Source organism: Dryobates pubescens, chromosome 23 (assembly GCF_014839835.1).
Source record: "Dryobates pubescens isolate bDryPub1 chromosome 23, bDryPub1.pri, whole genome shotgun sequence".
Taxonomy (NCBI): Eukaryota; Metazoa; Chordata; class Aves; order Piciformes; family Picidae; genus Dryobates; species Dryobates pubescens.
The window spans coordinates 12,736,924-12,764,179 of record NC_071634.1 but is presented as its reverse complement, the minus strand read 5'-3'; positions in this window follow the sequence as shown (position 1 = coordinate 12,764,179).

Sequence of the window (27,256 nt, the reverse complement as noted above, 5' to 3'; positions counted from 1 at the left end):
TTTCTATTGGTTTCAGCAGGGTTGGATCAGATCCTTTACAGAGAACAAACATCCAGAGGCTAACACTCTGGTTATAACACCTTTCTTACTCTTTAGTCTCATAATAACAAAGGAATCTACAAGACTATGTACACAGAGACAATACAAGAACATTTCAGGAATATTGTTTATGCCTTAGTTTGTTTCCTTTGAAATATCTGCCAAATACCAACTAATGAATATCCAGTCTCCCTGTGATAAAACCTTTATGCAGAGACTCCACTGTTCTGCAGACCCTTCTTCATTACTTAATGTGAATTTTCTGCTGGGGAAGCACAAGTAGCCTAGATAAAATGGTAGCATTGCAAACTTGCCTGATAATAAAACAGAATTTCCCCCTGCTTCTGAATACAATAGTGGTATCAGTGATCAGTGACATTTCTGCTTTGCATTTTGTACTTCTTTCAGTTCCTCTTCCCAAATCCATTCCTGCAGCATGACATATCTGTAAAATAACAACATTTTGCAGGCCAGTGCCCAGCACTATTGTATGACTATAATTTCTTAACTGATTAAAAAAAAACCCAAACAACCAAAAAAACCCCACCAAAAATTACCAATATCATCCTGGAAAGTATGAACTGCTCTAATTCTAATTGAAGCACTTAAAAGATTCTCAGCTGCCTAATGAAATTATTTTAGCCAGCAGTGTTAGCAGGTTGTACTGCATGCTCGTGAAGCAGAGCAACAAAGTGCAAATTTTGATTTCACCTAGCAAGGATCATTTAGTTAGGAGTCAGAAGAAAGCCTGCCTGAAGAGATCTCTGTAAGAAATCCACTGTGACAAAACTGGAATGTGCCTGGGATTTTTCACCTTGTTTGTTTCTGCTCACTGCCTTCCTTCTGCTGATTTATGTGTGGTTCCTCAAAGCCTGAAAGATATATGGCATGACAGGTAGATATTTTTTTTTTTCCCCCTACAGCCCTGAACTTTGTTTCTTTGAGATTTTCCTGTTGAACCAGAAAGTTAAGCAGGTCTCTCTCTGGCAGTGAACCTCTGCATGCACTATTTTTGTAGACAGATGAGAAATAATATATTCCTCTAATTTCTGCTTGTTTAAGTATACCTGAATCACAAGCAACTTGGAGATGGCCTGTCACGAAGTGCAGAGAAATGAAAAATAACACTCCCTGCAGCAACAGCACACAGATAAGGGTTTCCAAACTCAGTCATTCTATGATTTGTATAAAAGTTTGTTTTCAGAAACTGCAGAGCACTGGATGAGTTTGGTTCATCTTCAGAGGGAGCAAACTTGCGAAGTTCAACACAAATCTCGTGGTTGACTTCTAACTAAGGGATACAAACAGCACTTTATCACAACAAGCCAAAGCACAAAGGTGATTTTTGAGTCAATATCCAAAGTAATAGACCTTACAATTCCAACTCAACTGGATGTGTATATTGCAAGTACATATGCAAAATATGTACTTTGCACATTCTGAAGGGGATCCACCTTCAGCCATCACTGATGAGTGACAAACTTACACCCTGACTGAATTTGCTAAAGCTGCAGAGGACAGACTCAGCTTTCCTTGCTCAGGAACGAGAGCAGTCTGCAGTCTGCGTAGCACTGCAGAGCAAAATCAAACTGAAGGAGAGGCTGGCTCACAGGCATGCACATTAACATCCCTCTAACCTGATAGCCACAGACAGCAGCGTATGAATGAAGGTGCCATGTCTGCAGTGATTATGCAATATGTATCCACACTGTCCAGTTCACATTAGCATCAGTATGAGCATCTTATCAGGTCAGGCTGCTTCACAAATGAGTGCTGCCAGGCTGCTGGAATTATCTGCACAGTCAGATACTCATTTTTAGCTTTTTCATCATGGCTGAAGACAGCTCCACTTGATCTCAGCAAAGTTATTTTAAAATCTGAGAGTTTGCCAACATTTCTTTTTAAAGGATCACATCTAGTGTGAGTCATTACTCCTGGATTTCATTTGTCAAAGCAGCCAAGTAGTCTAGCTTTTACATTCCCAATGGCCATTATCTCTGTTTGTTAACAGCTAAATGGCTGATGCACAGATACACAACATTATTCATGTGTTTTCTTGCAGGGAGAGAGCTTTTGCTGGAAACAAAACATTTAAAAAAAAAAAAAAAAGAAACTAAAAGGCTACAATAATCTATAGGTTTTAGAGGGGGGGGGAATGCTTATTGATTGTGTTGCATGTGTTGAAATACAGTCTTGTGATAGTGACACTATATATTAAATAATAATTTCTAGCAGAAATCAATACATTAATTCCAAATACAGCAATTGGTTTCCACAGCATGATCTTTATTCATCAAACTAGTGCCAGAATCTGCCTAAAAGTAAGGATATGAACAATCCTGTATTTATTCAGCCATGCATTTAAGCTAGTGAAGATGGCCCCACTGACCACAGAATAAACCCCATTTTAGCTGAATACTTAGAATCAGAGAATTATAGAATCAATAAGGTTGGAAAAGATCTCAAAGGTCATCAAGTCCAACCTGTCACCCAAGACATCACGACTACTAAACCATGGCACCAAGTGCCACGTCCAATCCCCTCTTGAACACCTCCAGGACGGTGACTCCACCACCTCCCTGGGCAGCACATTCCAATGGCCAGCACCTCTCTCTGTGAAGAACTTTCTCCTCATCTCAAGCCTAAACTTCCCCTGGCACAGCTTGAGACTGTGTCCTCTTGTTCTGGTGCTGCTTGCTGGGAGAAGAGACTTCAGTGAGTTAGGGTCTGAATCATTACAAAACTGAACTGCAGAAATCATTTGATTAGCTGATAGGGAGCTTGAACCATGTAATTATAAGATCATGCACAGCTGAGGCGGAATTCATTAGCCAACACCTTTTGATAAGCACAGAGTAGAAAATAATTGTTGCTCCATACAACAAGTCTACTACAGTTTGTACATTTCATGGCTGCAATACAATGCTACAGCCACTTGTGTTCTGATTAGCAGTGAATCATGATGACAATGATAACAGAGTTGCTCAAAACAATTTCATGTGATCATTAGCCCAGCAAATGCCCACCACGAGTTCAAGATGTCAAAGCAAATGTAATCCAAAAATCTTTCAGACTGTTAAGATTCCACGTTTATAAAAATATCCCCTCTAAATTGCTATATGGTAAGACTAGCATCAGCAGACAAAGAGATAAACAGTAAAATTAATACTGCCATCTTTAGACCATTAATCAGTTCTTTTGTATAAGCAATGCACCTTGACTAAAGCTTGCAACTAGTTGTGGATCTATTCACGTGAATGATGCTGAGCTAATTTTGGGTTGGTAGGTGTAATATAGGCAAGATTTCATTCTGAGAACAAGCAAGAACATTTTCCAAGGTATGGAAGGGCAGGCAGTACTGAGAAATAGCAATTGCAGACATGTATGTGACTACATCTGCAGCACAGCTGTTGAGGGGGATTTGCAATGAACCAGGCAAGCAGAAATTCCATTGTAGTATGGCAATGAGTTAAGGTAATATTCTTACCATAAATGTGCATGGCCCAGCCACATAAAACCATCATTTCATATCTCATAATGCTACATTTTGAGAAGTAACTGTATTAGTTGGAAGGACAAGCAAATAAAAGACCAGTGATACAATCTAGTACATTAAACAAATCATGCCTCTGATGGCAAGTGTTGTTATCACACATTGTTTATCATTGTTTCAAAAGATTTCTGGAACTTCACTAGTGATAAAGATTTGTTATGTTGTTTGTTGGTTTTGTTTCTTTTAAAGAATGCTACTGTGTGCAATTAAACTGTTCCTCTGCTTATCATATAAACTGACATGTAATTTGAACACTAACACTCGGAATAATTCAAACAACAACAGTGGTAGCTCCCTTCCAACCTGAGATATTCTGTGATTCTGTGAACAGTTGTAGGTCAAGACCCATTCTGTATGGTTTGAGAGTCAGTGGACCTTGTGCATTTCAAATGGCAAAATAAAAGGTCATGTGTTTCAACAAGCTGGCACATCTGTAACACTGAGAGCATGCTTCAGCTGATCCGTGAGCATGGCACTTTCTGCTCTGCCAGACATCCAAACATGCTGCTAAACCTCTGGATTTTGGGGATCACTTGTCCTCTTGGGGTGTACTGCAAATCATTAGCTGAACAGACTATGCATCTGGCCTTCAAAATGGTCCGGCTGTGGCACATTAACAGGTATCTCTGTTTCAATATGTCTCCAGGGTATCTCAGACTACATTATATGTTTGGGTATCATCTTACATCAGACACTCATGAGGAGGGGAAGAGGGCTTAAACCCTCTTCATCCTCCCAAATAAATCCCTGCCTGGTGTACATATTCCCACCAAGATCAAGTCACCCTATAAAGGGGCTGGTATAGTTATTTCAGAGGGCAGCTGATAAATTAATTTCCAATACATCATTTCCATGTCACGGTCCCAGCTGACAGAGGGATGGCATGGCTCGTGGGCAGCATAGCATTGGCATTCAGGGGCTATGAATCCTCTACTTGGCCACAGTGTGTTTTTTTTCCTGCTGTGTGACCTTGAGCAAACCATTTGTCCTGCTATAGTATGAAAAAAATGGTTCAGACTTCAACTCTTCAAAATCTGTGCTTGAAAAGCTCTCTATAAGAGCCAGTTGTTATTAAAAGCAGTGCTAGGATGTGCACTAGGTCCCTCCTTTCTGCGTCTATTGTTTTTCATCTCTCATTTTGCCTTCACTCCTTTGCCTCCCACAAACCCCTTTCCATAATAACCTTCATGAAGCCACACTCAAAACAGACCCCTTCAGCAGCCTGAAATAACTACTTCAGTTTAAGGGGAGCAAAGAGATAGAGAACAAGTCAATAAACAAGCTGATAAAGATTTTCCCCACTTATCCAAAACAATCACATAAACTTACAGATAATCCTCGTGCTCCCACTCCTTGTGCAGTTATTCCTCTTTTCCTCTTGGTTGTTCTCACTTGACATGCTACACCTGCTGTAGTCCAGATGCCCTTAAAGGCAAGGGTTGTATCTTTTTTTCTCTCTCTATTGTGCCTCCCATATAAATGTAGAAATGAACATTACATTTGAAATATTTTCAAAGGTAGGCTTTGATGATTTACTGTTCTTTGTAAACACTTTGTTTTCTCCCCTGCAGGGAATCAACGGCCTCTTTTGGATCTTTTGTCATTGATTCCTTCTGAGTGTTCCTGTTTTCTCTGTTGCAGAGCTGAGATGGGTGCTTTTGAAAGCATTTGCTTCACACTCATTTATTTCTTGCAGAGTCATATCACCCCAGGGCTGATTCTCACTGTCTTTTGCAAACAGTTGCTTCACTACTTGGGCTACTGCTGATTTCTTCTCTCCGAGGAGAGTGGATTTTTGCTTGAGAATTGCACCTGGTTTCTGAAGTAACCCAAGGGCTGCACCTTCAATCACAAAAGAAAGAGTAAGGGTCTGTGTGGCACCATGCCTGGTTTCTGACAGTGGCTGCAAAACAACTCTAAGGAGCCTGAGAGCAAGGGTAAGCCCAGCATGGCTCCTCACCGGACACCTCTGTGTTTATCAGCCCACAAGTAGATGTTTACTCCTTGAGTTTCTCTAGCTGTTTCTTGAACCCATTTATAATTCTGGCTCCCAAAGCATCCTGTGGCAGTGGCATTTCAAGTTATGGATTATGTGAAGAAGTGCTTTTTGTGTAAAGCCTGCTGCAGTCTGATCGTTTCATTTGGTGCCTCCATGTTCTTTTCTTATAATAGCCATCATTCCCTTCCTTCTTCCTTGCCATTCAATTTATAAACCACAGGCTCTTTTTCTTCTGTGCTGAAAAAATGCTATTCTGTTTAATATCTCTTTGGACATAACTCATTTCACACCTCTGATCTTCCCTGCTGGCTTTCATTGTACCTTTTTCTTTCTGAACTGGGGTGGCCATAATAATGCTTAGCATTTAAAACTAGGGTTTTGTGTAGCAATATAATGATGTTTTCTCTCCCCTCCTCTGCTCCCAGCCTCACTAGTATACTGTTAGTGTATATATTACATTTCTAATATACTGGGGGGCAGGGGAAGGAGGATGTATGTCACTAACCTCAGAACTAACATTTTCAAAGAAGTATTCACAAAGACTCCTGCAGTCCAAGAGATCATCATTATTAAACAGCATAGCTGGTATGTAATTCTATTGTTATAGTAATAGAATCATGGAATCATAGAATGGTTTGGGTTGGAAGGGATCTTAAAGATTATCTAGTTCCAACCCTCCTGCCATGGGCAGAGACAACTGCCACAAGACCAGGCTGCTCAAGGCCCATCTCATCATGAAGGTGTCCCTGCCATGGCAGGGGAGTTGAAACTAGGGGATCTTTATGGTCCCTTCCAACTCAAACCATTCTATGAGTCTAAAATGAAGAGCAGGAACTTTACTATGTGATCTAAACAGAAGGCATTAGGCTGTGTTTCAATTCACTCTGTCCTATAGGCTCTTTTTTTGATCCATGTATGTTGGTCTTTTCCTTTTCTCCATGTTCTCTTTTGAGTCTTAGTTTCCAATACAAACAAAAGTTCAAAGTAAAAGTCAGCCCTAACTGTTTAATTAACTTTCTGACCATCCACAGGAAACCCTTTCAAGCCCACCTCAGATGCTGAAACTCTGTGGGAAGACCCACCTGGTTCCTACAGCTCATCTGTAACCCATCAGGAACCTCATCTGTTTGCAGAAAAGGACAGAAGGAAGAAAGAGGACATGATAAATCCTTCAATAAGTGAAAGATTAAAATGGAAAAAGGCATCAGCTGTTTCCTCTCCTTCACCAAGTGTGGCCATTAGCTTAATTGTGTTAAAAGTTATAAAAATATCTAACTATTACTGGAGGGAAAGCCTGGAATAAACTACAGAGGTAACTGCTGGACTATTTCTTTGGGGAATTACTATGAAACAGAAATATCTCTCAGAGGTGGTTCAGTTACATCTATTCAATCTCACTGCAAAGCAATAAACTGGACTCTAGGAGGTCCCTCTCTGCTCTGCCTTGCCTTGAAATACAAATTACTGCTGAAGACACTGCATCACCAGGCTATAGCTCCCAATTACATTGTATGTGACTGTACCTGGTTCAACAGTACAAGAACAAAACCACTTCTGCTCATATTTTTAAAGAGGCAGGCATCAAGAATCTGTCAGCGAAATAAAGTCTGAAAGAGATCATTCCATCTGGGCTAACTTTTTTCCCCCCGTATGTCAGGCCCTGTGAAATGTTTTATGTATGTATTCTTTGGAAATCATCTAGCAGAAACAGCTGTGTGTGCTGCCCACCTGCTAAAGCCTACAATCTAGTGTTATTTCAATTAGATTTGATTGCAGGAAAAGTTTATGAAACAGCTATCAATGATTTCATGCCATCTGGCTTCCGCTTTTCTCCTGTTTAGAGAAACCCTGTGTTTACATTGATTGGCTTTCTATATATACAAGCATGATTGAGTTTTATTATTCTTTTTATTTGCCTGATAGCAGTGTGCTTGGTGCTGTACAAACTTACAATAGAAGAGAATCTGTCAAAGATTTCAGGCTGTGAAGTTCAGCTCAGACACATACAAGGCTTCAGCTGAGAACAGAGCAGAAGCGAAAGTGTATTATAAAAATCCTGGTTTATAATTAGGATATAAGTTTTTCACTGAGGAGAAGACATATCTTGGTTTCAGCCATGTAAAAAACTAAGTTTTTGAACAAGACACTACTCTGGTTCCCTTTCAGAGTCAACATAAAGAGACAGAAACTTCATTAGGAGGGGAGGGTCCAGCCAAAGTCATGTCTCAGATGAGGTGGATTGCCTCTGGGAACACTTCCTTTCCTCCATTCATCATCATGGGAGCTTGGACACTAAGCCTAGGCTGGATTTACCTTTTTACCTGCTGAAATCAGAGAAGATGTGACTACTGGCCTCCTCAGGAACTTTTAAACCCCCCAAACTATGGAAACATTGGTAAGAAATGTTCTCCTCTCAGGGGAATGTGAACTCGAATCTTTTATAAAGTAAACATTATTTTTCCTCCTTCTCCCAAATTCTTGATGTTTTTGTTGTCTGTGAGGATGTGGCATATAAAAGTCAGAGACTGGCTGTCTTATTAGCAAGACAAATTTGTTTTCTGGTTCTGACCTGAATTCAGTTGTGGTAGGCTTTAACCCTGGTTTTGTTGAACTTGACATTTTAGACAAGAACTGAAAGGTTCATTTCTGTTTGGATGAACCAGATCTGGGAAATGACAGTTCAAACTCTCAGAGCCATCTTGTGTGTTTATCCCTTCTGAGATCAACTGAATTTAGGTGCATGAGTTGACTTTGGAATTAACACCATCTGCTCACACTGTGCATGCTTAAGGTTTGCTTGTGCTGCTTTGCCTCTTTCTTCCCAGGAGGATGACATGTTGTGTGAGGCTTGCAAGCAGTCTGGGCATATGTTAGGTTGTCAAACTGAGAGGTCTGGAGGCATCCTTCCTCTTTGGAAATACTATAACCTTTTGAAACTCTGTAAGAAAGAGAGGCCATTCTCCTGTTAAAGGATCCAGACCTCTTCCAAATTGGTGTTTCGGGGTTTATTCCATAGCAGGGTGCCTGTGCAGAATACCAAGTACCAACATAAATTAGACTAAAAGAAATAGGATAAAATACTCTAGTGAAGTGTCTCCTTTTCATTTCTACAATGCCCACTACAATGGGAATTTGCTCCCTGACTTTCATCACTTTGTGTGGCTGCAGTGTGGGTGTCCCAGCACTGTTTCTTTTTAAACCAACATGCAGACATACCATGACATTTCAGAGGAAATTAGCTATTTAAACACCTTTCAGACCTGGCTTCATCTACTTGCAAGCTGAGATTCACTCTACCTTACATGCCCTGCTGTCGTTTAAGAACAGTTTAAGAGCTTCAGCTGTTTGTACAATTCCTTTGCTTTTACTATGGCACCAAGTTTTCTAACATTTTCCTCAGAAGAGAAAGAACACACAGGATATCTGGAGTGGGAAACAATGTACTGTTACCACATTCTTAAACCAAATATTTGAGGAAAGTGAGCTATTATCTTCAAACCCAATGAAAACAGAGGAAAATGCAAACATATTTGCTTTTGCAGGTTTCCTTATGAATTATTTACTGCTTTACTAAAACAACTTATGCTAATAATATTGTAATAAGCAGTGCAGCTCTGACTCATGTTCAGCTGAAGAGGTATGCGAGGAGAACATAGGAAACTTTGCTCCCATAATTCTCTGGAATAAATATGATATAATTAGCCCAGTACTGCTGAGTGTATGTGAAGGCAGGCAGATATAGAGTGTACCTTCAAGACAGTTACAAGTATGTTTAAAGAGTACTAAATACTGATTTCACAGTTATTCATCTATATTTTATTATTAATTTGCATGACCAGAGCACATTGTAGCTACTGTAATCAGTAGCACCAGCAGAAAGACCATGTCTGAAACCACCTTTAAATGTATAAGCAGTCAGCCCTGCTCCAGAAGCTGCCTGAAAGCAGCTTTGTGCTTTTTAACTAGATATGCACTGTGTCCACTTCTGGGCCCCTCAGTTTAGGAAAGATGTTGACTAGGTGGATCATGTCCAGAGAAGGGCAACAAAGCTGGGGAGGGGTTTTGGAGCACAAGCCCTGTGTGGAGAGGCTGAGGGAGATGGGGTTGCTTAGCCTGGAGAAGAGGAAGCTCAGGAGAGACCTTATTACTGTCTGCAACTACCAGAAGGGAGGTTGTAGCCAGGTGGGGGTTGGTCTCTTCTCTCAGGTAACCACCAACAGAACAAGAGGACACAGTCTCAAGCTGTGCCAGGGGAGGTTTAGGCTGGAGGTGAGGAAAAAATTCTTCACACAAAGAATGATTTGCCATTGGAATGTGCTGCCCAGGGAGGTGGTGGAGTCATCATGACTGGAGGTGTTTAAGAAGAGACTCGATGGGGCACTTGGTGCCATGATTCAGTTGATTAGATAGTGTTAGTGATAGGTTGGGCTCGATCTTGAAGGTCTTTTCCAACCTGGTAGATTTTATTCTCTTCTATTCTATATGGAACTGAGGCATAAGTACGTGTGCTACTGCCAAGGCTAGATGGGGCATTTGCAACTTTGTTCTTTACAGAAGCACCACACATGATTTGTTTGTCTGCATATGCAAGAATATCAAGGTACCTGAATCTGAAAAGAAGTAAAACCAAGGAATTAGGAAGCTGAAGGTCTTTGGGTATCTGAACATCAGTGATTTTGCCATGAGTCTGTGGAAGAGCCGGGTCTTGACCCAGACTTTATAAGTTCCCATGCAGAACTTTGCCCCAGAATGAATCCCTCTGTAACTGACAGTGCATTTTGAAACTAAGTCCTTAGCACCTAATTATCATCAGATCAAATCCTTTAGGTTCAGAAATAAAGAAATAATAATTTTTTTAAAAAAATATTTTAAAAAAGCTATTTAGGTTCTGGAGCTGAAGAGATTTACAAATGTGCTTAATTTTAATCCTCTGGACTCAGCGGGACAGATCACGTGTTTAAAGCAAAGAACATAGATAAGTCTTTGCAGGAGTGAGGCTTAATTGTAAAAAATTTTAAATCTCTATAATAACTGCCTGCTCTCCTGCTTGGTGATTGCAACCTCCTAGAAAAAAACCAAGAGGAAGACATCCCCCCAGCACAGAAAGCAACAACCCTGACGACAAACTACTACAAGGAGTCTGAAAGAACTGGGTCATTACCATGAAAAGAAAAAGCAGCAATACAATTGGCAATTTAAGGAACAGAGATTGTCATTAAATAAGTGACAATCATTGTCATTAAATAAATGCAAGTGCAAACCACAGGCTAATATTATTGCCCAAAACAGACCTCCAGAATATGGAAGTGATTAAGCTATTTCACTTGAAAACCTTTTTTCATACTTCGGGCATATCTGATCTTACACGTGCAGTGTGGATGAACAGTCTATGTCATGTGTGTATTTATTTATGCCATATAGATACAGATATATGGCACAGATATATGGCACAGATATATTTATTCTGCATATATTCTGTGTATGCATGCAGAATAAACTCAAAATCATAGGATCAATAAGGTTGGAAAAGACCTCAAAGATCATCAAGTCCAACCTGTCACCCAAGACCTAATGACTACTAAACCATGGCACCAAGTGCCACCTCCAATTCCTTTTTGAACACCTCTAGGTACAATGACTCCACCACCTCCCTGGACAGCCCATTCCAATGGCTAACAACTCTCTCTGTGAAGAACTTTCTCCTCACCTTGAGCCTAAAAATGTAGGAAGGTGGATAAGAAACAGTGAAATTCATCTCAGACCATTATCTATCAAAACCCCACACCACCACCACCAACAAAAAACAACCCACACCACCACCAAGGTTAAACTTTTCCTTCAAAACCTCAAATCATTATGGTTTTGTTAGAGACGTGAAAATCATCTCAGATTTGTCAGCAGATAAAAAATGGTCCATGAAATGTCCTGAATAAATCAAGGTTTATTTGTAATCCTCCACCGAACCCATACAGATCTTTATTTTCTCTCCTTGGTTTCAGAGTGATATGAAATAACATTTTATGGCTTGACACTTTCATCTGTGTTTCACCATAGGAGATTTTTGTAGCTCTGGATAGATCTTCAGCTGGTGTAAATTGTATTCCAGATGAGCATCTGGTCCTTATTTTCACTGGTTTTATATTAGCTGCATGAATAACAAAACTGTGAAGGAGTATGTTCATAAAATGAACATGGTATTCAAAATATATTGCTGGAAAAGAATTGCTTCAAAACATATGCTGGATTATGCACACAGGAGAGGGTTTCACTTGTCCTATTGAATCTCTTCCCTATCTTGTTACATTACATACCAAAGTTTTAGAGAATGGGGACAAATGGAAGAACTTGAGGAGTACAGATCATATCAACAGAATCTGAAAGCAAACTTGACATGCATCACAGCACCTCTAACCTCCAGAATACCACTCAATCATAAAATTGTTAGGGTTGGAAGAGACCTTAAGGATCATCTAGTTCCAACTCCCCTACTATGGGCAGGGACACCTCACACTAGAACAGGTTGCTCAGATCCACATCCAGCCTGGCCTTAAAAACCTCCAGGGACGAGGCTTCTACCCTGGGCAACCTGTTCCAGTGTCTCACCACCCTCATGGTGAAGAACTTCTTCCTAACATCTTTCCTGAATCTGCCCATTTCTAATTTTTTTTCCACTTGTTTCTTTCCAAATACATTGTGCAAATTAGAAACTCAACAGATTAGAGCAATAAACTACACTAGATTAGAATAGAATGGTATAGAATTGAATAGAATATTCCAGCTGGTGGTACCTACTACAATCATCTACTCCACCTTCCTGACCCCTTCAGGTCTGAGCAACAATGAAAGCAATTAAGGATATTGCCCATATGCTGCTTCAACACTGACATGGTTGGGGCAACAACCACCTCTCTAGGAAGCCTGTTCCAGTGCTTGACCACTTGCTTGATAGAGAAATGTTTCCTAAAATCCACTCTGAAACACACACACACACCCATCCCTGGCACAGCTTTGAACCACTCTCACACATTCTGCCACTGGATACCAGGGCAAAGAGATCAACACCTTCCTCTCCACTTCCCCTCCTCAGGCAGACGTAGAGGGCCAAGAGATCAAACCTCAGCCTCTTTTTCCCCTTCTCTTTGGGTAAGGCCATTTTCTGTTACAGAAACAGACTGTAGAGCTGACACTGCTATTAGCTCACGTTAATGAATTAATCTCTTTTATCATGGTGAACATCAAAAAATCATGAAAGGCTTTGCTATAAATAACATTATTATATGCATAGGACATTTCTTGATGCATGAGATGTATATTCATCTTATATGATATTTTAGATCAAATTTCTACCCTGATTTTTGGGAGGTACACAGACATGCAGCTAACCTTGGATAAATTTTGAAACCCAGCATTCAAAAAATTTTTTCCATGTGGGGAAGATTGAGTTTTTTTTAATTTTCATTATGCTCATATGTAAAAATCTCTAGCTCTCATTAAACTTGACAGATTCAAGGCCTGGCTGTCCTTAAGAAATTACTCTGAGCTTCAGACTGAAGTCAGAGTATGTCGAGTCATGCCATTCGGATGTAAGAAGTAATAGGTTGAAGTCCCAAGCAAGGTGAGTAAAGACAAAGTTTCTTGGCTTCCCACATGGATCCCAAATTCATTTAGGAACAGAGTAGGTCACATGTACAACTGAGAGGATGAAATTAATTTATCTCTACCATTAAAGTCTTCCATCTCCTGGTACCGACCCCCCTGAAAAGCTTGCTCAGTGGGATGTGAGAAACCATTTTCTTCCCTACCTGGCATTGCTCTAACAAGCCATAGTATCAAGACTTTCAATTATTCCCAGGGTAAATTCTCTGGAACTTTTCTCATCTTTGAAAATGTTTTTCTTATTAATGAGAGTTCCCAAAGTTTTTTTACAGTACAGGAAAAAAACTCAAAACAAAGCCATATCAGGCTGTTTCAAATTGTTCCTTGTCTTCAAGACAGTAAAAAAATCCTTTCTCTCTCTCTGCCACAGGTTTGCTTTTAAAAGATGCCTCTACGTATTTGATGGTTTGAAAGAACCAAAGAACCTTGGACAGCATTTTAAATCACTTATCCTGATATTTATAGCATTTATTCTGTTAGAAGTAAGACTGTCCTTTGATGAAGATACCGAATGGCATGTCATTCTGCCTTACATGAGCTGAAAAAAAAATCAATTAGCAATGAAAATGAATAACGCTAAGATATATACTGCAGTAAGAGGTCCAGCAGAGAGAGGCCAATTTAGAGTGATAGCTGCATCAAGCACAGAGGACTTGATTAAAAATTTAGCAGTTCTGCTGATGAATGTCCTAGTTCAGATTTAGAAAACATCTATGAACTTAATTTTCCACTGATTAAATAATCATTTTATAAACCGTGTAGAATTCACGTACTGTTAACTCAACAACCTCGTGAAATATGACTGCAGCTAAACAGTTAACACACGCCCACTCGAAGAGGACTTGCAGCAGACCATTAGTACAAACTGGACAGGGTAAAAATCCTGATGTCAGCTGCCCAGTTCCTTCACAGACTCATAGAATCGTGGAATCATAAAAACACAGAACTGTTTTGGATGGAAAAGACCTCTAAGATTATGGAGTCTAACTGTCCATCTAACAGCAGCATGGCCACTAAGCCATGTCCTGAAGTGCCATGGCTACAAGTTTTTTGAACAGCTCCAGGGATGGTGACTCCACCACCTTCTCTGGGCAGTCTGTTTCAATGCCTGACCACTCTTTCAGTAAAGATATTTTTTTCCTTATTATTCAACCTAACCATCTCCTGGTGCAACCTTCACACTTTCTACTGACACTGGACACAGCAGTACATATACACAGCAGTACATATACCATCCAAAGTACTCCTCAGGACCAGATCTCCATTGTAAGAGTTTCCAGACAAAAGTCCTTAAAGGTGGGTGCCTGAATCCAAGGTTCAGTATCTTCATACAAAACCTCCACTAGAAAGGTGCTGAACAGCAACTGATCCCAGTGAAATCCTCAAGCAATAAGGAATAATCATCATTGATTTCAAAGGAAGCTATGGTCTCCAAAGTGAACAAATGTGATAACCCATGTTAACTTTCACTGACATCATCCCAGATGGTTGTGGTGGGGAATTACAGCATGTCCTGGAAAACAGCTCAGTGCTGGTGCAAAAAAAATTGTTCCTGAAGCAAAGAGACAGAATTACTCAGACTTCTTAGAGAGGTAAGAGTGATGGCTTTGTTAAAATGTAGAGCAGTAAAATTATCTATTAAAGATATTTATATAACCAGGCAAGACAGACTGTGAATAGCAGGGATAGAGCAAGTTTTGACTTTCATCTGCCTTGATGAGAAAACTCAATGGGACATACCAGGAAAGTTTGAATACATAGACTGGAAAGGAGACAATTGTTTATCATTAGAAAGAAATCAGATTCTGAAAAGGTCTCCTAATAACCATAGCAGAGTCTAGAAGAGAGCTCAGTAGGTCTACAAGATGAGTGATATGATATGGAATGATATAGTGAGGAGGGGAACCCAGAGACCTCAGACGTAGCTTTCACCCACTGTGAGAAGATGTACAATTAAGCTGGCTTCAAATCAACATGAGAAAAGCAATGAGAGAGGTGCAAAGGCCCATAAAACTTCAGCAAGGATTATGAAAGGCCAGAATAACCATATTTAAATTTCATATCTTAAACTCTAAATAAAATTTTTAAAAAGAAAAAAAAAAAATGAAACCTTTAGAAGGAAGAATCCTTTAAGGTCTTGCACAATATCAAAGGTTCCTAAATGTGATTTCAGCAGTTCCTCTCCATTCAAACATTGCTTTATACTGCAACCAGTGAGAAACAATCCAGCCTGCTTGGAAGGAAATGGGAGGAATCAATATCCCAATTACAACTTTTCCAAATGTTCTCAGTGTAAATCCAAATAAAACCCAACAAATGTGAGCTGGCTGACACCTTTGGAAAGTGCTTGAGATTTGCTGTAAATATTGAAATCACATTTGCCTTGCAGTTTTGCCCGGGTTTCATTATGAGGTGTTAGTTTCACTGATGCCTCAAGGACTGTGAACTCAGATTAAAACCAGTGAGAACTTTGAGATACACAGTTGCAAAAGATCCTCAGCGCAGCACGGCACAGCTTTGGCTCCGCTCTGCAACTCTGAGAAGCTACTCTGTGTTAACAAATGGGGAGATGCTAAAGAAGCCAAAAGCACATTAAAAAAAAAAAAAAAAAAGAAAGAAAAAAATAGAAAAGAAGAGAAAATGTTTGTGCACTCCAAGAGGGCCAATGGCATCCTGGCCTGTATCAGGAACAGCGTGGCCAGCAGGAGCAGGGAGGTCATTCTGCCCCTGTACACCGCACTGGTTAGGTCACACCTCGAGTCCTGTGTCCAGTTCTGGGCCCCTCAGTTCAGGAAAGATGTTGAGTTGCTGGAAGGTGTCCAGAGAAGGGCAACAAAGCTGGGGAGGGGTTTGGAGCACAGCCCTATGAGGAGAGGCTGAGGGAGCTGGGGTTGCTTAGCCTGGAAAAGAGGAGGCTCAGAGGAGACCTTCTCACTCTCTACAACTACCTGAAGGGAGGTTGTAGCCGGGTGGGAGTTGGTCTCTTCTCCCAGGCATCCAGCACCACAACACAGTCTCAGGCTGCACCAGGGGTGGTTTAGGCTGGATGCTAGGAAGAAATTCTTTATAGAGTGATTGGCCATTGGAATGTGCTGCCCAGGTTGGTGGTGGAGTCACCATCACTGGAGGTGTTTAGGAGGAGACTTGGAGTGCTTTGTGCCATGGTTTAGTTGATTAGACGGTGTTGGACACAATGATCTTGAAGATCTCTTCCAACCTGGTTTATTCTATTCTACAGTTAAACTTCTCCACAGGACGCTGCAGTTTCTCCTATGTGGCACTTCCAGCATCCCCTTTCCTGTTTTCTTCATTTCCAATTCATACCAAAATATCCTGTTCTTGCAGATCCAATGGGTAATTTATGTGTTTACTGCCTTGCTCCAAAGGTTATGAAAAGCTTGGAAGACTAGGAAGTTGTTCTTGACTGAGGTCCACAACAGGGAAGCAGTGCACCCATGTAAAAAGGATACATCCTCACAAGTTTAAAGCTCGTCTAAAAATACACCAGGCACTCAAAGGCAAGGCACAAGGCAACATTTAAAGCACATCAGAATTGCATGTGAAGAGCTAAATCTAGTGAACTATCATCTGTTGTGTGCAATGTGACAGGAGAGCCATGCTCACGGTGCCAGGCTGTCCACCTGACCCATGATCCCTGGGGACCAGCTCATCTACAGAGTTGGGTTCCCAACTACCCCCTTTCTCATTCTCTTTTAGCGCATGCATTGACTGATAGCAGTTTATCCTCCATTCAGTCTCCTGCCTCGTGTTCAGAGAGGAGAAGGGAAAGCAGTTTCTCTCCCCTGAAGGTAGAAATGTAGTAGAAATGTTTAGACTGCAGATGTTCCTCTGCCCAGCTGGCCCCTTGCTTTCAAAATCACCTTTTTGCTCATGGAGGAAGCAACACGGTCTCAGATAAATGCTACGATGCTTGTTCTGTCACCAGGTGACATCATGTTGCCATGGCAATGCTTGGCAGCATTTCATAGAGGATTTCTACATTTCAGATAATGGAATTTAAAAGGGCTTTGGTCTGAACTTTTCAGGGTCATTTCAAAACAGAAGATCCTGTCCTTTTATCTGTTATAATGAAAAGGAGGGGGAAACCCAAATCTGAAGCAGGGGGGTAGCAAGAAAGCCACAGACAGCTCGTATGAAATTGAGAGGAACTGACCTTCAAGGAGCATCAGGTATTCCCTCCACCCAATTATTTCTTTACTTAAGCTTGAGCTGTTCTGATATTGGAATTTTCACTTAGAGGTATATGCACTAAAGCACACACAACTCTCTGCAAATTAATAGCTATCATCTGTCATGTAAAATGGTATTTCACATTTACATCACTGGCTTCTACCAGGAGGTTTCCTCACCAGTAGCTGTCATTCTCAGGAGGATGAGAAAGTACTCTGAAAAAAAAGTCAGTGGCTTCTTTTGAATAATGGGAACATCTGCTTTTGACAGTGATGCAATGTTAGCAGACCAACTGTTTAATACACACTGTTTGGACTCAGTTGAGTAAAAAAAAACACACTTATTTAAAGAAGAGTTACAATGCATGAAGCTCATGAATTAAAACAATTATCATCTGAAAAGTGAGGTTGAAGTTCACTGATTTCAGCACAAAGTCATGGCGTTGTGGGAGGTTTGATTACTTCTATTAGGCAATACAAAAATGTGTGTTTTCAATGCTCACATACTTGTTCCATTATCGATCACACATGCACACTCTGGTTTTGGCAACACAGGAAAAAGTATTCAGTGTACTTCTAAGTCAATGAATAAATAACAGTTTCTTAGAAATTCTTTTTTTTAAAGGAATGATTTCCTAACTTCTCTCAAGCTTTTGTTTCAAAAGAGCCTTCAAGGAGAAAGCATGCAGGAGAATTAGAGATCCATAGATGTGGTCAGCATGCACAAGAAAATACATAATAAGCAACAATAAAGTTAATCACCAGAGTTGTTGCCTTTAGGCAACTGCAGCTTAGCTACTTCTCATTTTTGCTAGCTCAGGAAAAGAAGGAAGACTGCAGCAATATTACAACTATTTCCAAAGCTTGCACCAGTTTGGGCAAGCATTTGTCAGGGCAATTTGCATGAGGTGGTGCTAACTATGTTTTATCTGCCACAAATAAGTATCAAGCAATCACTTTAATGGACACACCCACTGATACACAGACATTAATGTCAACTCTTCCATATTTATTAAATAATTGTACATCTCCCCAGACATTACTGCACTAAAGTGTGAGATTCTTCCCAGGCTCAGAGCACACCCAGAACATTATCTTAAAATTGCAAGTAAACATGGGAAAACTGCAAGACATTTGCACATTAACTTTTAGCAGTTATGGCTTAAATAACCCCATTAATGTGTGATATTATGAGGTTTATTACAGAGAGCCATGATGAGCGCAACGAGTGGGCAAATGGGAGCACTGCAGAATAAATAACACTCCTTTGCTTACAAACATCCCCATCAGTTACAATAATAAAGCATAAAGTGACAACCCACGAAGAAGCATGGTTCAGTTGGCTCCACTAAACTTTCCTTCCCAGGCAGTAAAAGAAGCTAAAATAAATTTTTTATGTGTAAAGTTAATTTTTCATTACGCTGCCGAACGCAAGCGCAATCAAAGTGTCAGCAAAGGGTTTGGGGTTGATTTAGCCCATTTCTTTAAAAGCTGTTACTCATCTCCAAGGTGGTTTTTCACACTCTTCATGAGTTTTTGAAAAATGCTTTATTTTCTACAGCTAAGGCATGCTGAAAGTTTGTCTTTGTAAATCAAGAGGTGAGAAAACGGGGGCAGCAAGCGGAGTTGTATAGGTTTGGTTTACCATACACAGAGCCAAATGTCATTGACACTTGCTTTGATTGAATAGAAGAGAATTAATCAGGTTGGAAAAGACCAATGAGATCCTTGAGACCAACCTATCATCCAACACCATCTAATCAACTAAACCATGGCACCAAGCACCCCATCCAGTCTATTCCTGAACATCTCCAGTGGTGGTGACTCCACCACCTCCCTCCACAGCCCATTCCAGTGACCAATCACTCATTCTGTGAAGAACTGTGGTGAGGAATGCACTCTCCAGTGTTTTTTCCTGATGCCATTCCCAACAAAGGCAGCAAAATTCACCCCTGGAACAAGTGAGCAGGATTTGTCCCATAGCAAAAGTAAATTTCCACATTTCATTCAAACACAATGTGCAAGTTTAGGAAAAAGCTTTGTTACTCAGGTCCCACTTGTGATGGGCAGGTGGGAGGAACAAAGCCCAGGCAGAGCCCAGCCAGCCCACAGCCACTGGTGAGTTCTCAAACCCTGAACTGTGAGAATCCCTCCTTACACAGTTCTGCAGGACTTGAGTCTGCATATAAGCGTATGAATAAAATAGTGAACAGTTAATCCTGTGCAGTTCATGCATCCATCCTAGAAGATTTCAGGATGAAACACTGGAGTTTGGGCTGCCTAAAGTTGGAAATTTTATTTCTAATGAAAATTTCAGTGTTTTAATAAAGAATCATTTACTCTAAGTGAAATGTCAAGTTAAAATTTCTCACTTTTCTGAGGAATTAAAACTTTATATGGGGGGGAATGGATTTGCAAATATCAAAGTGACCTAATTGCATATTATTTTCTTTCAAAGTAGTCAAAATCCTTTGTTTCAACAAGGTGTCTTCGACCTTGGCTCACTTACAGGAGATGCAGAAATCTGCTGCAATAATAGTATCGTATCAGCTTTGTATTGTGTTGTATCACAGAGGGGTTTGCAAGGGAAGGATGAGGAAAACATTAATTGCCATCTCCTGCTCCCCAGCTGTTGTGCAGCACTACAAATTCTCTGCAGCTTTCTGAAGCTGACCAACACCAGATTAATTAAAAGAACCAGCCAAAAGGGCTGAATTGTGGTGTTTGCTGTACACCAGCTGGTGTGACAATAAAGCAGTTGTATAAAACCTATCAGAGATACAAACATCCTGGATTTAAAGCATGTTCATTATGTGCCTTGTTCCTTGGAAGAAAATCTTCCCTACAGATTTGTTGAAGATGGTTACAGAAACAAAAAGAAAACCAAGAAAAAAAATCTCAAACCTGGCCTAAAAAAAAAAAAAAATCAAGGAATGATTCCCCTTTTTTTGAAGATTATATATTGGTATGATATTGGTCAAGATGAGAAATAGAGGCCCAGGATTATTAAACTGCTCATTTGCTCTAACACTGCCATTCTTCACTTCCATAAATTAGGAATTTAGGAGCCCCAACACTGGATTAGGATGGGATTCATCTCACCTGGTTTCAGCCATCTAAATGTTAGGAATTAATCTAAGAGGTTGTCCAGGTCTTCTCCATAGCCAACAGAAAGATACTGACACCTTCAGAGGAATGTTCATCCCACCTGCCATAAAACACCATACCAAACTACTTTGGACCAATCTTTGGTTTATAGATTAAAGTCAGGTAAAACAAATTCCACCCTCAGTCACTCCAGGAAGCCAGCTACTCTGGGATTCCTGAGTTTCTGAAGCTTCCTACAGCTGCTTGGTATGCTTGGTGCAAGTAACAGACTGGCATCAAAATATATTATGATAACCCTGCCTGCCACAAATTTGATGGAAAATGACATTGTCCTGCATAGGTTTAGCATACTCTCATCATGATGCATGGGGAATTTGGAGCAACAGTACATAACTCAGTGAGTGTTATGAGACTACTCACTGTAAAGTTCAAGACCTCTAATCTCTCTACTAGTACATGGTGCCTGGTAAGTAACAGCTGTATAGCTGGAATAGCCTTTCTACAGTTTAGCAAGAGGTGAGGTTTGATTGATAATGGATGGGGTGCTCAGTTCCCTTTGAAATGGTTATAAATCAGTCACATAGCTACAAACTGGGGGGAAAAAAAATGTCAGTATTAGCAAAGGATATTTCAAAGACATTCAGAAGCTGTAGGTACTGTGCTGCTGAAAGTCAGAAGAGGAAATGGGCACTAAACTCTTTTCTACCTAGTCTCCAAGAAACAAAACAATCAACCCTAGATGTGTAAGGAGAAAAGGACATGTGTGCTTTGAAGGGATATCCCAATCTCTGTCCACCATTAAGGTCCTACTGCAGTGTTTGAGGGGAGTTCACCTGCTCAGGACAGTTCACCTGCTCAGGGCCTCAACAGGAAAGGCAGAACCTGGAAGTTTCACCTTTAAGATTACAAAGAGCCTATGGCTCTTCATTGCCAAGAGCATGACTCTGCAAGTTAAGGAAGGAAATTATGCCTTCTAATGAGAAAATATTGTTCATGATGTTTCAGTGTAACCACCATAGATTATAAGGAATGTCCATAAATAATGCCTTGTCAGTGAGTAACTAGCAACAAGCTGGTAGCAATCTCTATTATTAATGTTATCCAGTCCTTGCCCTGAAGCGATCCCACTTTCTATTGCTTGCTCTCTGCCAAGCTTCAACTGTTCAAGCTGAAATTTGACATGGCAGGCATCACCCAAAGGGGGTCACAGAGTTCATCTAGGGAAGAAAAGACACTTTCTTCTGCATTTGTAACCACTGCTTGCTGTTGTGTAACCCTAGCAGTGACAGAACTAGTGACTTGCCACTTACTATCGCTCTTGCCACAGGAAACTTGCAGCTCTATAAAGCAGCCCCAACTTAAGAAGCAGGACTGGTCCCACCTGAAGCTGTTCAGCAACTGGAATACTACAGCTTTTACTCTTTTAGAAAAGGAGTTGTTTGCAGTATTTTTGAAAGAAAATTTTATTATTTAGTTTAATTTGAGGATCAGGAGGATGTGTAGAATGTTGACGAGCCGTTGGAAAGCTTCATAAGGAAAGCACTGCATGCTGCACTCAAAGCACCCTAGTGGGCATCATCAGGTGTCCTGAGCTGTAAGAGCTAAAAAGCTGATTAGAAGAGTCAATACTTGAAACAGGCTCAGAGAGAGGGTTTCACTTCATTTAAATGCATCTACAATGCAGATGTCAGCAGCTGAGCAAGTCACCTAGGACTCAATTTATATGCTGTGGTCAGAAATAAGCATTTTTAAGTATTGAGTCATCTGACCTATTTTACCTCTCTCCCTAAGAGGAATCACATTGTGACATAAGAGTTCCTGTTTCTTTCCAGTAAGATAACCTTTAAGGGACTAACTCAAATGTGGACTAACCTGGACAGCCATCTGCATTAGTTAGATGAATCTCACAGCCTGCTTTTGTGCTACCCAACTCTAGAAAAGCACTAAAGCATGCCTTTCTCATTTTAATGTCATGTTCACAATATGGAATTACAGTATTTACAGGGAAATTCACTATCTGCAGGACGCCCAAGAAGAATTATCACCAAGAAACTACAACTATGTTATGCAGAAGCATACCTTCCACATCATGTTCTGATACTAAGCCACCATGCACTGAAGGTGCATTGATACCAAATGGGAAATGAGCACAAGACATCCCTCTTGAAGGTTCAGCCTCTGCATTAGCCAAAAATCAGCATTGGAGAGAACCAAGACCCAAATGACATAGATGAGATCCATGAAAGCATTCCTGCCTACATGGCTCAGCCTTCTTGCAATGCACCCTGCCATTATGTAAGGATTATTTCTTCTCAGTGCTCAGAGGTCAGAGACTCTGCATCCCACAAGGTGCAATTAACTTGTGGCCCTGGGAGGACACAACAGAGGTCAAGAGACCATATAGATATCCAGATTACTATTTTGTGGGGTTTAGCCATATCAAGTTATAGAAAGAGAACTGACCTCCTCTTTAGATTTTCATTTTAAGGGTGTCCCATCAGGAGTTTAAAAAGGGAGGAAATTTATTGTGGAGCGAACTGTTTTCTTCCTGGCCTCTACAAAAGAGTTCTATAAAAACCAACTGTTGTCACCTGAAGAGTCACATAATATTTGATATAATAAAGTTTTTCTGGTACAGTTTTCAGTGATCTGGAACATTATCCTTTATTAAGACAGGAGCTAGAAAGCTCACACTATCATTTTCTACCTGTGTCTCATTAATTTTATCTTTAAGACCCTCTTATATTCTCCCTATTAAAACTTGTAGGAAATTGAATCCAGCACCAGCTCAAGAGAATTAAATTTCGATTGCTCAGTTTTGAATGGCTAAAAGAGTCAACATGGAAGACATTTTTAGAAATACTCAATACCATTAAGCAGTAACTTAAGGACAACCTAGTAGTTAAGATACAGGACTAGGCATCAGGAGATTTGGATTCACTGTACTGCTCCAGGTTTTCTGTCTGAGTTGATGCAAATATCTACCATGTTCCCCATCTTTATAATGGGAACATTATTCTTCCTCTGCCTGCATTTCCTAGGAGTCCTGCAAGCTGCTCTTCAGAGGTGCATTATTCCCTCATCTGTGAGCAGTTTGCCAGAAAAAAGCCTTTGAATGTATTCTTTTCCAAGGCAGGAATGATCTTATTATGCTTTTGAATACCACTGTGCAGCACTGGGATCTGAATCTGCTTGTAGCTCCTTTTGCTACAGAAATACAAGTGTTAATAATAATTAATGATATTAGCACCTTTTAATTGTGCTGCACTTGTAAGAGCCTTCATTCCTCTTGGCTCTGGGTTAGGGAACTCCCCATTGTCTGCTTTAACCATGGTAAACACCACTGTTGCACAATATTGTTATTGTTGTAGTTGTTCGCAATTTATTCAAAGAACATCTTATGAGTGCAAATAAAGGCAGCAGGTTTCTGCACTGAGGAGTTTATAGACTGCATTAGAGATAGCACAGCAAGACATGAACAACAGAGAGGGAGGACTGGAATCCACTGTCTTTCACAGACATACAAAGCAACAGACTTTTTTATTCCTTGATCTTTCTCTCTCATTTACTTTCTTGTTGCTTTCCTGGAGACCTCTATGTTCAACCTTGGCATTCTCCAAACACTGGGCAAAACATGCTTAGATGAGGCTTAGAACAAGACACAGTCTTGGGAGAGATGTGTGGTACAAAAAACCCAGTTGCCTTTGCAAATTCCTGAAGAAGTGCTGCCTCTTAAAAAAAAAAATATATCTTCTCTATCAAAGCTGCAATTCCCCACCTTCTCTCTGCACAGAGAATGGGGTTGCCTCCCAGCTCCCAGTGATGTCCTATCCCAAGGCAGAATTGCCAGTTTAAAGGTATATGAATCATTGCTTGATACAACAGAGGGACAGTTAATTTAGGTCCTGATAGAATGACTGCTGACATCAGAAGTGAAATTCCTGCTGGGTTTTTGACCATTTCTCTTTTTTCAAGTTACACAAACTAAGAAAAAAAACCAAACATTTTTTTGCTTCCTGCAGCTCATTATCTCCAGTTAGATCCTGCTGTACCTGTAACTGCAGGTCCCATGTAGAGATTTACAGGAAGAATTAGAGGCACATGGAGAGGTTTTGATCTCCCCTGTGCTAATAGCAGCCAGTGCAACATGTCCTGTTGCATCACAAAATGAACAGTCTCAGGCTGTGCCAGGGGAGGTTTAGGCTGGAGGTTAGGAGGAAGGTTTACACAGAGAGAGTGATTGCCCATTGGAATGGGCTGCCAAAGGAGGTGGTGGAGTCATCATCACTTGACAGGGTGCTTGATTGCATGGTTTAGTTGATTGGGTGGTGTTGGATGATAGGTTGGACACGATGATCTTGAAGGTCTCTTCCAACCTGGTCTATTCTATTCTAAATGAAGCCAGCTGTTTTGAGATGAACAGTGGTAAAAGAAGAGACTAGCTGCTAGGATCAACAAGATTCATTCCTGTCCAAGGCTTTAAAGTGTTCCAGTCTTCCAACCTACACACACTAAATAAAGAGTTGAGATGAGACTGAAAATGACGAGAGCACATGGGGTAGAGTTCAGGCCCCCAGCACTTCACAGAAAAGTTATGGATCCTCCCCATGAGTCAGAGGCACAGAGAAGAAGCCACTGTAAGATAATTCCATTACCAGATTGTACACTGGAAATGAAAATGTCACCCCAGAGCAAAGCGTTAACTTAGTTACATTACAGACAACTCCAATCGAAAGAGAATTGCAGGTTAAAAAGAAAAGAGAAGAACCTGTCACCTGGGCTAATAGCAGCAAGAGTCTCTTCAAGGGTAGAAAATGTTAAATGCTGAAATGCTGCCAAAATCCATGGTAAAGCCAAATCCAGCAGGGAGCTTCTGTGTTTTGTCAATGAACTCTGCATCACTCCTTTCATTTTCCCTTTCTTCACTGCAATGGAGAAGTAGTGGAAAGAAAAAAGTCACTCTTGTAGGAGGCCACTTGGCCTCCTTTGCCAGGTGGTCTGCTGACAGCATATTGCTCTGTAGGGCATGTTCTATCTCTGTACTTTTCTTATCAGAGTGTCAATACTTTCCCATTGCCTTTGAGTGTTCCTAGGAAAGTACACACAGACTGCAGGAAATGAAAGTCATGAGCTCCAAAAGGCTGAGATAGGTGCTCCCAGAAAAAGTCCCAAGGCAGAGGCAGGAACCTGAGAAAGGACAAACAACTGGTATTTACTTATTTTGTGTAACTGCAGTCATGATGTTGAAAGGCAGGAATAGAAGTTTGATGCTTGGCTCCCACTGAGTGTTACAAAATCTGTTGAAGTCAGGAACAGCAACTAGCAGGTCATGCTGTCCGCACTGAAAAACACAGCAGACTTTCCCTTCCAGTGTCCTTTATTTTGACTTCTCAGCTGAGCTTACTTGAGTGAGTTCCCTGGCATTATCAAGGAAAGATTTGCACATTTTCTACCCACATTTCCCTTCTTGTGGGTGAACAGCACTGCTACGGGCTAGGAAAAAAAGCCACATCTGCAGCGAAATATTGGTTGCTTTTAGCCCATGAAAACTTTGCCACAATTTCAGTGGGTCTGGGTTTCGCTCACTCACTCATACTCTGACTCAGCTTTGTTCCCATTTCATGTGTGGTACTGAGCATTTTGAATTCATAACATCAAAAGAGCAGAAGAAAGCACTAAAACTCACTGTTTGGGTTTGCTCCCCCATCCAAACTTGTCCTCTCATCAGTGTGGGTATAAGTTGTACTAAAGATATTGTCCCTACAGTTCTACCACTGCAGCAGGTATAAGGCAGTGCAGATAGCACAGTACCATGCCCCCAGCCCTGACCCTCTTCCTACAGAAACATTAATAATCAAATAAATTTTTCCAGTGCTTTTTTTATTTTTTAATTTCCACCATCTGATTTAACATCAGGGGACTTCAAAGTGGAAATTTTCTCTTTGGCAAGCAGCTTATACCTCAATGTGGGATCCAGTGAGCCCATCTCCCACCAATATATTGTGGGATGCAGCCCTGAGGTTCCCCACTAAGTGGTTGTTCCTTGGCACAGCTGGACTACATAGAGAAGACAACATAACCTCAGGCTCCATCATGTTGCTGATTGGGGAGTGCTGATTGACAGCTGGCTGAACATGAGCCAGCAGTGTGCCCAGGTGGCCAAGAAGCCCAATGGCCTCCTGGCATGGATCAAGAATAGTGTGGCCAGCAGGAGCAGGGAAGTCATTGTGCCCCTGTACTCAGCACTGGTTAGGCCACACCTTGAGTACTGTGTCCAGTTCTGGACCCCTCAGTTTAAGAATGACATTGAGACTCTTGAACCTGTCCAGAGAAGGGCAACGAGGCTGGGGAAAGAACCTGAGCACAAGCCCTATGAGGAGAGGCTGAGGGAGCTGGGGTTGCTTAGCCTGGAGAAGAGGAGGCTCAGGGGAAACCTTATTGTTGTCTACAACTACCTGAAGGGTGGTTGTAGCCAGGAAGGGGTTGGTCTCTTCTCCCAGGCAACCAGAACAAGAGGACACAATCTCAAGCTGCACCAGGGGAAGTTGAGGCTCAAGGTGAGGAGAAAGTTCTTCACAGACTTGTTAGCCATTGGAATGTGCTACCCAGGGAGGTGGTGGAGTCACCAATCCCTGGAGGTGTTCAAGATGAGATTGGACTTGGCACTTGTGCCATGGTTTAGTCATGAGGTCTTGGGCGACAGGTTGGACT